Raw genomic sequence first — 11,124 nt, 5'->3', positions numbered from 1 at the left:
GGGCCGCCACGGCGTGTCATCAGACCTCCACGCAAGGTCGTCCGAGCTCCACTGAAACCCGCCACTGGGAACACCCGCCGGGTAGCCCCCAAATCGGACACTCTTCTCGTGGTGCCTGATGGGCAGCTTACTTGGAAAAGGGCTTCTGACAGGAGATGTTCGACAAGAGAGAAAGCTTCTTCTTGGCAGAGACCCGCCTCTGATCGCAGGGCACGGCTAGCCACTGTCGGCTGCCTCTTCCAGGACCCCACGGTGGCAGCCAGATGTCCCAGCCATATGCTGATTTTCCTGGCTTTCCTTTATTAACGAACCTCAGAGACACGAAGTATCTGGGTGGCCTTGTTGCTTAGACTGCTTGATGATAATGTCTCTTAGCTGGGACAGGACTGAAACGCATTTCTAAATGGGATACAAGCCGTCAGGAAAAGCTGACCCCAGAGACACGGAACATTGCTCTTGGCTGGCAAGCCCAGTGCGGGCTCTGGGGGCCCGTGTCCTGTTCTGATCCCGACTTCCTTCCTTAGGAAGCCTGATGTTGCCATTTGATAACCTGTCCCGGGGAGCGTCATTAGAACCTGGGCTTACTGACGATGTTCTGTTCTCCCTGAACACACACACTCAGTCAAAGTCACCTCAACTAAGGCAGAACAAAGAGGAAACTGCAGCTCGGAGGTCTCAGGCTCCCCTGGGCGGGGGTGGGGGGGCACCGTCCCTGAGTCAGCGCTGGCTGGAAGGTCTGCTGTGACGCTGGTCCTCGTCAGCCCCACGCTTCGTTCAGGGCTGTGACTCAGCTCGGTAGCAGCAGCAATGACTCAAAGACAACATTAGCTGAACTCTGATTATCACCAACTTCCCCTGCCCATGTCCAGAGCCCCATGCACTCGGCACTAATATGCTGAGTGCTGCGGGGGGCCAGCGTCTGTCTCTTTGAGGGGCACTAGGAACGTCTTTCCTCCCTGTCGGATGTCATAAGCCCAAAAGTCCTTTATTACAACTCCCTCTTTCGATTCTTCTCTGCCCTCTTGTCAGACTAAATATCAATAGAAGGTTATCCTGTGGAGTGACTAGTATTTTAGGTGGGGTCCATCGTTCATAATTTTCCTACACGGCTGTCTGGATGGTTCTACCAGGCCTCCCATCCTTAATTTCCCTCAGGACCAGCCCTTCGTGTCCTTAAAAATAGCATTCCATTTTTGAAATGATTCAGAATCCACGTGTCAAGGTCATTCACTGCACGACAGGGACAGCTTCTTCCGGAGAAGACTCACTTGGGAGCAGGCATTTGGGGTTGCTTGGCTCATAATAGGAGAGGCCTGACCTCTGAGAGGGTCGTCCCCTCCGCAGAGACTGGGTTCTGCTCTGTCATTTCACCGTTTTCACTCAGAGGCATATCCAGATTGTCCCTAGAGCAGGGGGGGACTGAGCCCAGTGTGTTACTCACTGATCCCTGAACGCACAGGCGGTCTCCAGGCCTTCGGCCTTTCCTCTCCTCACTCTGCCTCCGCCCTGTCGCTTCCCCGTGGCACCTTGAAGGTGCCATAGAGGCGGGGAGGAATACAGCCAGGTCCTTAAAGTCAAGACCAAACCAGGAACTCCAAGCAAGCCATCAGAATTATGCCAGGCTGTCTTCTCTCTTTGTCCACTCAGCTTGTTACGTGCTCGTCCCCTGCGCCTCATCGGTCCCGAGCAGCTTGTAGTTTGGGATCCGGTTCCGCGATTCCAAGTTTGTTACCTCCCTCCCCAGCTCTCTTTTTTTCCATTTCGGTGCCTGAGGATTGTCACCGGAGCCCCCTTTGTCTGCCGGGCCGGTTTGGTCAGTCACGAGTGATGTCCTGCTTCTAACCCCAGTCCTAGGCTAGAGGCCGGTAAAACAACAGCTTCTTCCTTCGTATCTTAAAATTCCACCCAACGTTCAAAGACGAACTCAGCTTCCACAGGTGAAATAATCTCTCTGTTCTCCATACCAGTAATCCATTTGTATTTCTCTTGTGTTATTTACTCACCCCCCCCCAACAAAACAGCATAAGTGCTTCCATATAATTTATTTCTCGATTTGGTTCTCTTCAAGAGCAAACTTTGATCTCTTTGTTTTTCCCTCCAGCAGCCCTTACTATGCATGAGATTGAGAGGCTGCCTAGGAAAGCGCCCATCAAGTTGCAGCAAAGTGATCCAATGAGCAGGAAATTAAGAGACATACTCTAATTGTCTTACTTTACGGAAGTCTCTAACTTGTGGTGAGCTGACTGTAAGTGAAAAAGCTCTCCTTTCAGTGCAATGGGATTCAGAAGTACTGAGCTTCATACCCCAACTCTTCCTGTTCCAGTGGGAAGCATATCTGGGTTTTGCTTTTCTCATCTTCATCAGAGCCTGGAACACTGTGTAAGCATGCACAGGTTACCTGTGTTCACTGTTTTGCAATATATACTGGTGATCTAAGTGTCTCTAAATCTTTGGGCAAGAGCACCCAAATGCATATCATCTTGGAGGTTTACAGTCTTTTGTTAAAATGTTTTTAATATTTTATTTATTTGAGAGAGAGAGAGAGAGAGAGAGAGAGAGAGAGACAGAGCACAAGTCGGGGAGAGGCAGAGAGAGAGGGAGACATAAAATCTAAAGCAAGCTTCAGGCTCTGAGCTGTCAGCACAGAGCCCGACAAGGGGCTCGACCTCACGCACTGCAAGATCATGACCTGAGCCAAAGTCAGATGCTTAACCGACTGAGCCGCGCAGGCGTCCTGCTGGAGGCTTCTAGTCTTGAGTCAGGAATCTGTATCATCCTGCATTTCTGGAAATGAATGTTAATCAATGTAATGCAAATTATTATTTTGGATTTCAGGCTATCATGTGTCTCTATAGGCTGAGATCGACGGAGAAAAACTATTGCTCTGGGGTGGGGTCCTACGCATCCCATCCACAGACCAGACCCTAAAAGAGTTGTTTTTATGTGTTGTTTCTATATCTTCTACCAGAAATCATGCAGGTTTTATGTTCCATTGGCTCCCAGAAGTGGCAGTTAATTTTGCTAGAAGTAGCGATGAGTTTTTGTCTCCCACAGAGTTGAAGGCAAAAGATTCTAGAATGTTAGTAAACGTATTATGATTTTAAGTAGCTCCCATGCATTAACCGTCATCACTAGACTGATGAGTAACTTTTGTGCAAAATTTCCCAACTTGCGAAAAGACCCCGTGGTCAAGTAAGTTCAGGAAATGCTACATAGCGATTCCTCGCCCTTGAAAAATCACAGTGAAGGAAGCTTAACTATGTGTGTTAAGTTTAGATAAAAGACTGAAAATTCCCAAGGAAAAGAAACTGAGTTTATTTCATTTAATCTGGTATTTTTCCAAGCTTGGTTAGCACAGATAATGCATGATGATCTCAGGGAACTGGTTCCTCTTAGTACATATGTTGGATATGTTGCCCAAGTGAATATCCTCTTGGTAATTTACAGAACTCCATACCTCTCTCTTCAGTAGGCAAGGCGTGTTTGTTACTTCAGTATAAGATAATAGCTCATGACAGATAAGCCTCCTAAGAGCGGACAAATCCATTGGTTCGTAGTTGGTCTTTTTCTCAACTTCAAAAGGCCCAAGCCATAAGCAGCACTTACTCAATCTGCTTCCAATTTGCACATTCTAAACACAATCTGGCTCTCAGGTAAAGGGATGATTAAAAAAAAAAAAAAATCTTTTTTTTCCATAGAAATCTGCCTTTTATAAATGTCTTCAATTCTCTGGCTCCAGATAAATCAGAAATACCCCAAGAATAACCGTCTTTCGAGAAGTTTGGCTGTTTCATTACGGTCTCTAAGAAAACATCCTAAGATTTGACTCCCGAGTTGACGGAGATTCAAGTTGGTTTCATTCCATCTATTCAGTCCTAATTCCAACACGGAAAAAGAATATTAGGGAGAATGGAGGTATTCTGAATAACATCTGGGGAGCAGAGAAAGAAAGAAAGGATTGGATTTAACTGTGCCGTCGAGGAATTGATGACCTAGCAAAAGTGAATCATGACTGTTGGTCATGTCTACTCAGGGTCAAATGGGACAGGACAGGAGAACAGCCCAAGTCCGGCCGGGTCTGTGCCTCGAAGCACCATGGGGGAATGGGAGGAGCTTATTCGCAGCCCGCCTTTTCTTCTGCCAGCCCTTTACATCTGGTAACTTGCAGTTCCTCCCGTGATATCACCCCCATCCAATTACCCTCATCCTCTCTCATTTCTCTTCCCCTTTTTAATCAAGACCAGCTCTCAGGAAAAGTGCTTTCAAACTACGGTTCACATACCTGCTGAAACGGAGGACTTTATCCTTCCCAGGAGTCTTTGTGAATCGGTGTGAAATAGTATCTCCCAAGACTTCCTGGCTGGCCCAGCGTAGCCCCTATCTCAGCTGTTTACAGTGAGCATCCAGATATCTTCCGATGACCCGCCTCCCCTTCAGTGGTAGCTTTTCATATGATTTATCCTGTCCTACATTTTTCCTATGTGGCAGGCACCGTATTGAGTGTCCCGTTTTTGAATTCTGCCAATAACCTATGAGGTCGAGCAGTAGGTCCATTTTAAAACGGGGGACAGTCAGAGTTAATTCCCAACTGTCGGAGGGCACAGCTGGCGTCTGCACTGAGGGAGGTTCCGTCAAAGTCCAAACATGTGCTTTCGACGGCTCTGTAGACACTCGAAAGGAGCCCAGCCCCTCAAGGCTGTCAGTACTTCTGACCTAGCAGCTGGAGCAGGTGGTGGGTGCACCCTGGGGCTTACCGAACCCGCTCAGCCACCCACATAGGTCAGCCTCTCGGACCCTCTTCTCCGGGGTCCTCTAAGTATATGGGATCGCTGTCAACCCCTGCCATCGGGTCTCTGGAACCTGGGGCGAGGGATCATAGCTTGGCACTCCACTCTGGAATCTTCTTCCTGGTGTCCTCTCCTGGGATGCTACCCTGGCTCTCAAGCACCTGTTTCCTGACACTGTTAGCCCTTCTCTTCCTCCTGAGCCCTGCTTTTCCTCATGTTCACCCTTGGCTAGGGGGAGGTAACAGGAAAATCTAGTTTTCATAGAGGCTGTCTCCGTATTTCCTCAAATCACATTATACAGGGGTATACGTGTGAGTGTATATACGTACATAAATTTATATTCACACGTATAGATCTCTCTATGTGAATGCCCATGCATGTGTGCACATTCACATACACACACACACAAAATATATAGACCACCCAATGGTTGATGAACAAAACTGTCCTGGCCATTCTATTACCCTGAGCAGTGTTCAAGTGATACTCCCTGGAGCCTGGGGAGTTGCCGGCTAATGTTAACACTGTGATAGTCACATTTTTCTTTGTCGTCAACAATGTGCAACAGACTTCTTAAATTTTTGTAAATATTTATTTCCTTTTGAGAGAGAAAGAGAGAGACAGAGACAGAGACAAAGAGACAGAGTGTGAACAGGGGAGGGTCAGAGAGAGAGGGAGACAAAGAATCCGAAACAGGCTCCAGGCTCTGAGCTGTCAGCACAGAGCCCGACGCGGGGCTCAGACTCACAGACCCCGAGATCATGACCTGAGCCGAAGTCGGACGCTTAACCGACTGAGCCACCCAGGCGCCCCAGCAATGTGCAACAGACTTCTGAATGGTTAAGTAACCGGATGAAAACTTTTACAAAACTTTTGGTGACTACATTCAATGTGAAGAAGTGGATCCCACCCCAGCAGCACTCCACAAATTCAGCATCCAATAGATACTTCTGGAACACCGAGCACATAACAGTCACCAGGACAGGCACTGGGGATGCAAAGTTGAAAAGACGTGGTTCCTAGCCTCGGCGGGCTGACCTCCATAAGAAGACAGACGAGCACAACATTGCCATGTAATCAGAATATTGGTCCCATGTCTGAGGGTCCCAGTGAGGGCAGTGGGCACAGAGAGGACTATTCATTTACTCATGAGGTGAAATTGTTTTTGTTTTTGTTTTTGTTTTTTGTCTTTTTATAATTTGCAAATGTTTGGTTTCCCAAACTAGATTTGAAGCCCTGGAAGAGAAAAAAAATTCAGCATTCCGTGTTCTCCTGCTCTCTGCGTTAGCATTCACACGGTCACCTACCTAGAGCCAAGCACTAAGTCCTAAGGCAGGCTACTTCCGTGTTGCATAAGGAACAATATTGAGTCGCCTCCCAAAGGTGCTTTAAGGACAAGCTAGTAGAAATGAGGCCAAAGTGTTTTGTCAGTAAAAGTTTAAGACGGCTGCAGAAATACTTCGCCACACACTAGTGGAGGAGAAAAGGGCAAGGTTTCTAGAACAACTTTCAGATCACAGTGACACTCTTGGGTTTGAGAAAGTAGGAAAACCCACCGTCAGGCACTGGCCACAGCACCCAGGGACCAAGGAGCCACGAAGCGAATCCTAGAGAAACCAGGACCGCGGAAGGACGCCCTGCCCCTGACCGGAGAAGGTTGGGGAAACACTGGCTCTCACTGCAGACATTTTGGAGAACGAATCGAGGGGTCAGGACGCCTGGACAGAGCTTTGCTTACAGCACCCTTAGGTGGGGAGGGGAGTTCTTTTGTCTAGCCAGCACTCACCTGGCTCCCAAAAGGCAAATGTAGACTCAAAGATATGACCATCCAAGGTGGTTTGGGGTGCGTGGCCAGTCCCGCTTGGCAGTCACCCTCCCCAAATGAAGGTTCCACTTCCGCTAATCCCCACACAAGCCCAGAGCACGCTGTTCCAGAACCCTGATTGAAGCCGCCTGCCTTGGGCGGATTGTTGAATAGTGTCGACTAACAGGGAGTTGATGTCACTGGCATAAAACAGACCACGACTCTGAACCCCGAAAACCCATTCCGGCATCTGCTCTTAAAACACCATTTCATTGTTTTCATGAATATCTTAATGAATGCATAAGTAATAATCCATGAAACGTAGAGACCTGTACGTCATATTTGTGAAAGGGTATCATTTAACCTCGTGGATTCTATGAACATGCTCAGAATTCTTTAAATTATACAACAGAAGGGGCGCCTGGGTGGCGCAGTCGGTTGAGCGTCCGACTTCAGCCAGGTCACGATCTCGCGGTCCGTGAGTTCGAGCCCCGCGTCAGGCTCTGGGCTGATGGCTCGGAGCCTGGAGCCTGTTTCTGATTCTGTGTCTCCCTCTCTCTCTGCCCCTCCCCCGTTCATGCTCTGTCTCCCTCTGTCCCAAAAATAAAATAAAACGTTGAAAAAAAAAATTAAAAAAAAATTATACAACAGAAGAGTTGTGTCATTTCCTGTGACTCAGAATTGCTGTCCTTTCTTTGACGGCCCATCATTTGCTTTTAACCTCACTATCTTGCAATTTTCTTTTTTTTTTTTTTTTTAATTTTTTTTCCCACGTTTTTATTTATTTTTGGGACAGAGAGAGACAGAGCATGAACGGGGGAGGGGCAGAGAGAGAGGGAGACACAGAATCGGAAACAGGCTCCAGGCTCCGAGCCATCAGCCCAGAGCCTGACGCGGGGCGCGAACTCACGGACAGCGAGATCGTGACCTGGCTGAAGTCGGACGCTTAACCGACTGCGCCACCCAGGCGCCCCAATCTTGCAATTTTCTATTCGCCTGCATTTATCTTCCATGAGATTGAATTTCTTGAAGGCAGAAAATGTCTCTTGTTCAGTACCTTGTTCTCAGCTTGGCACACACAAGTGGGTGCTGAAGTGTCGGTCGAATGCATGAGTAAATGTTTAGTCTGCTTACACGATAGGGTAGGGTCTTGGGCTTGTAATAGGATTCTCAGCCAAGCCAGGACGGCTTTTGGCTGCAACTGTTTTTCACGCGAGGGAGCTCTTGCCCTCCTGTGCTGTGCTCACGATCACGGAGCCATGGAGGTTCCCGAGAACAGAAGTGCTTCCCATGCATGGCTTCTCTTCGTACGCTGGACGATGAATTTGTGAACTGATGTAGATTCCAGTCTTCTCATCTCCTTCTTCTCTTCTCCTCTTATCTCCTCATAAAGGATAAGGGAAGCTGTGGTCCCATCTTGCAGAATGAGAGGAGAAAAGCAAACTGCTTCCTCCCCTCCCCCCCCCCCCCGCCCCCCAGCCTTGCGCCATCAACTTTGGACTAAGTCCAGTGCCGCCTAGCTGGGTCCCAAGCTCCTTCTTCTGGAAACTCAGCTAAGGAAGCCTGGGGCTCACATGAAGCTTCTAAGAGTCCTGCACACGTGCTACGTTATTTGCAGTTAGGTCCTGGCTCTCCAAGCTGGGACACGAAGAGACAGAGCTCCTGTTCCTTATGGCACGAGAGCACTTTGGAGAGCAGAAAGCCAGGCGTGCAAAGGACAAGCCTTGCATGCGTGAGTGCCGTGGACCTCCGAGAGCTGAACGCAAACTATTTTGTGTGTCCGTTTCCGGTTTCCCAAAGGTTCTCCTTCCCTCTTTTCTAAGTGGATGGAATCCCCCAAAGCCCTCCCTCTGCTCACGGCTTCACCTTTGGAAAGTGTCTAGCTTGCCGTTTCAAATGAGAAAGGAGACTGGGCTTCCTCTCCCCCCGGCGCCCCCCCCCCCCCGAAAATGAAGCACATCGTTTTTCAGCCTCAAAATACTTCTGTCAAGTGAGAATGACATGGGAATGGCTTGAACAAGATCCAGAGACAGGTTTTCGCACACTGCCACCCGCTAAGAACTATGGTACCTTGAAGGATCATAAGTTCAAAATAGCTTTACAGGCTCATTCCATCACTAAATCTGAGCGGGGAAACAATAGAACTAGTCACATTAGAGCTATGCCCAACACGTTTTTTTTTCCAGACGTTTTTTAGTTGGTGGTGGTGCGATTAGGGGGGAAGTTTGGAGCTATGGGAGGAAGGGAAGAAAGCCTTTGGTGATTCAGCAAATGTTTCATGTTTCTTACTTAGAACCTATATTAGTCAGGCTAGGATTGTGCAGGCTGCTGTAATGACTAATCCCCAGATCTCAGGGGTTTAAAGCCACAGAAGTCGATTTCTACTTCTACTACATGTCCAGCACCGAACAGCAGGGGCTTCTGCTCTTCGTAATTGCTAAGGGACCCAGGCTGATGGGGGCTCCATCATTTCATGACCACCAGCGTCACACAGAGTTTCAGAGTTGACTGGGGCAAGGTCACTTCTGCTCATATGCCTTCAGCCACAGCAAGTCACACGGCCACAGCCAGCTTCGAGGGAGGTGGGGTTATGCACCCAGAGGCGAGCCCTGGGTGGGACTTGATCCCCAAATCCTGTCTCAGGCATCTTTTTCTATCCTGAGCCAAATTTAAAAGAGTCATGTGGCGCAGAAAGAATTGAAAACAAGTGTAGCCTTGTTTAACTCTGATCTGGAATTGAATGACCATGTCTATAATAGACAGTTAAAAATGCCTCTACAGAGGACTCAGGTCTTGGATCTGCAGAAAGAATATGTTTGGGAAGAATCTATTGACACGGTGCCTCCAATCAATCAGGAATATACTCTATGAGAAGGCACATGGGTGATAGGCCAGCTTATACGGGGCCGGTAAAAATGAAAATGTTCCAGCTTGAGTTGTCTCGGGAAGCTGTGCGTGCAAGGTTCACGCCGCTGGATGCAGAGTCTCTGAAGAAGATTTTTTTTGGTGTGAGAAAGTGGTGTTAGGTTTCCTTTGTTAACCTTAGTTCGTAAGATTGCTACCTGCACACATGTTGGTCACTTTCAGACCACCAGCGAATCCCTTGAAAACGTCACGCTGTGGCGCTCCCTCGGGCAGCACGTCCTTTGAAAACGGTACAGAGAAAGTTAGCATGGCCCCTGCGTAAGGATGGCAGGACGACTCCAGAAGCTTTTTTCCGGTGGGGGAAGATGAAGAACAGTCTACGGGCTGGAGAGTTGTGTTGGTTGCACAACACCGGGGATGTACTCGATGCCATTGCTGTAATAGTTAACAGGGTAAATTTTATGTATGTGTTAGCCCACTAAAAATATCATGTTACACTATAATATTTTGGACATAGTAGGTTAAATAAAATGTATTATTAGCATTTGAAAAAAATTAGGGGGCTCATTAAACACAGCTGGGGCAGACATCTGCACTACAAAAGGCCATTAATAACTGGCCATTAATTACAACACTTCATTTTGAGCATCTAATGCATGACAAGTACAGGTCTAATAATTGCAGATGTAGTAGCTCACTGATACCTTACGAGGACACGGATGGCGTTATTCTTCTCTCCAGTTTTACAGATGAAGAAACAAACCCTTAAAGAAGATGACTGGTCCAAGGTCGCGTGGCTGACAGGGACAGGGCCAGGATCAAACCCAGGCTGGCTGGCTGGCCCCAGGTCTTTGTTGTCACCCAGTCCCCAGCGGGGACTGCCCGCGGAAGCAGCAAGTTGAAGCAACCATGAGTCCATAGCCCCGGGCTAGCACAGGGGGGCTGGTGCCCTAAGCCCTGCGTCTCCCTGAGCCCTGCTTGGTGGCCAGGGCAGGCATCGCAGCCACGTCCTCGGGAATGGGGGACAGACAGTGCTCAAGCCCAGGCCAAAAAGACGTAAAAATTCTGTTTCATTGTTCGCTTCTTCGCTGGAGGAATTGGTCCATCCACAGCTACACGTCAGTGAACGCAGACCGCCCTTCTGCAGGGGAGCTCCTGGTACACCCAAAGGTGGGGGCTTTAGGACCCACTCCTCACACCCAGGGGTGGAGTTGGCAAGCAGCCTGTGGGGCAAGAGTCCCATCATGGGCTAGGGAGTGAGTCTAGCCAGGGTACAAGAGCCATTGGGTTGCTCAGTTTGCTGATGGTCACGAGCTACACCTTGACCCTAGGCTGACAGCGGTGATGGAAGTGAAGGCTTTGGTTAGCCCAAGTCCCATCAGGAGGGTTGGGGCTGAGAGGACTCACATCCACCCTCACCTGTTCCCTCCCTCACCCAGCCCCTCCCTCCCTGTGCCCATCCACACCCCTTCCCTCATCCAGACCCTTCCTTCCTATGCCCACCCACACCCCTTCCCTCATCCAGACCCTTCCTTCCTATGCCCACCCCCCCAGCAAACCCCTCCCTCCCTGTGCCTACCCACGCCCCCTTCCTTGCCCACCCTCTCCCCATGCCAACTTATACTCCTCAAGTCCCTGAGTTTAGAGTTCTGAGCCAGCTCAGGTGGA

At 48.9% G+C, this 11,124-nt stretch overlaps 1 pseudogene; it reads left to right on the top strand.

Annotated features, from left to right (window-relative positions):
• The first annotated feature begins 9,715 nt into the window (after window positions 1-9,715).
• LOC121023260 (uncharacterized) lies at window positions 9,716-9,808 on the top strand (annotated as a pseudogene).
• Window positions 9,809-11,124: the final 1,316 nt, after the last annotated feature.

Source organism: Herpailurus yagouaroundi, unplaced genomic scaffold (assembly GCF_014898765.1).
Source record: "Herpailurus yagouaroundi ecotype Mexico unplaced genomic scaffold, PumYag 530, whole genome shotgun sequence".
Lineage (NCBI taxonomy): Eukaryota > Metazoa > Chordata > Mammalia > Carnivora > Felidae > Herpailurus > Herpailurus yagouaroundi.
This window is presented reverse-complemented; position numbering and strand designations above follow the sequence as displayed.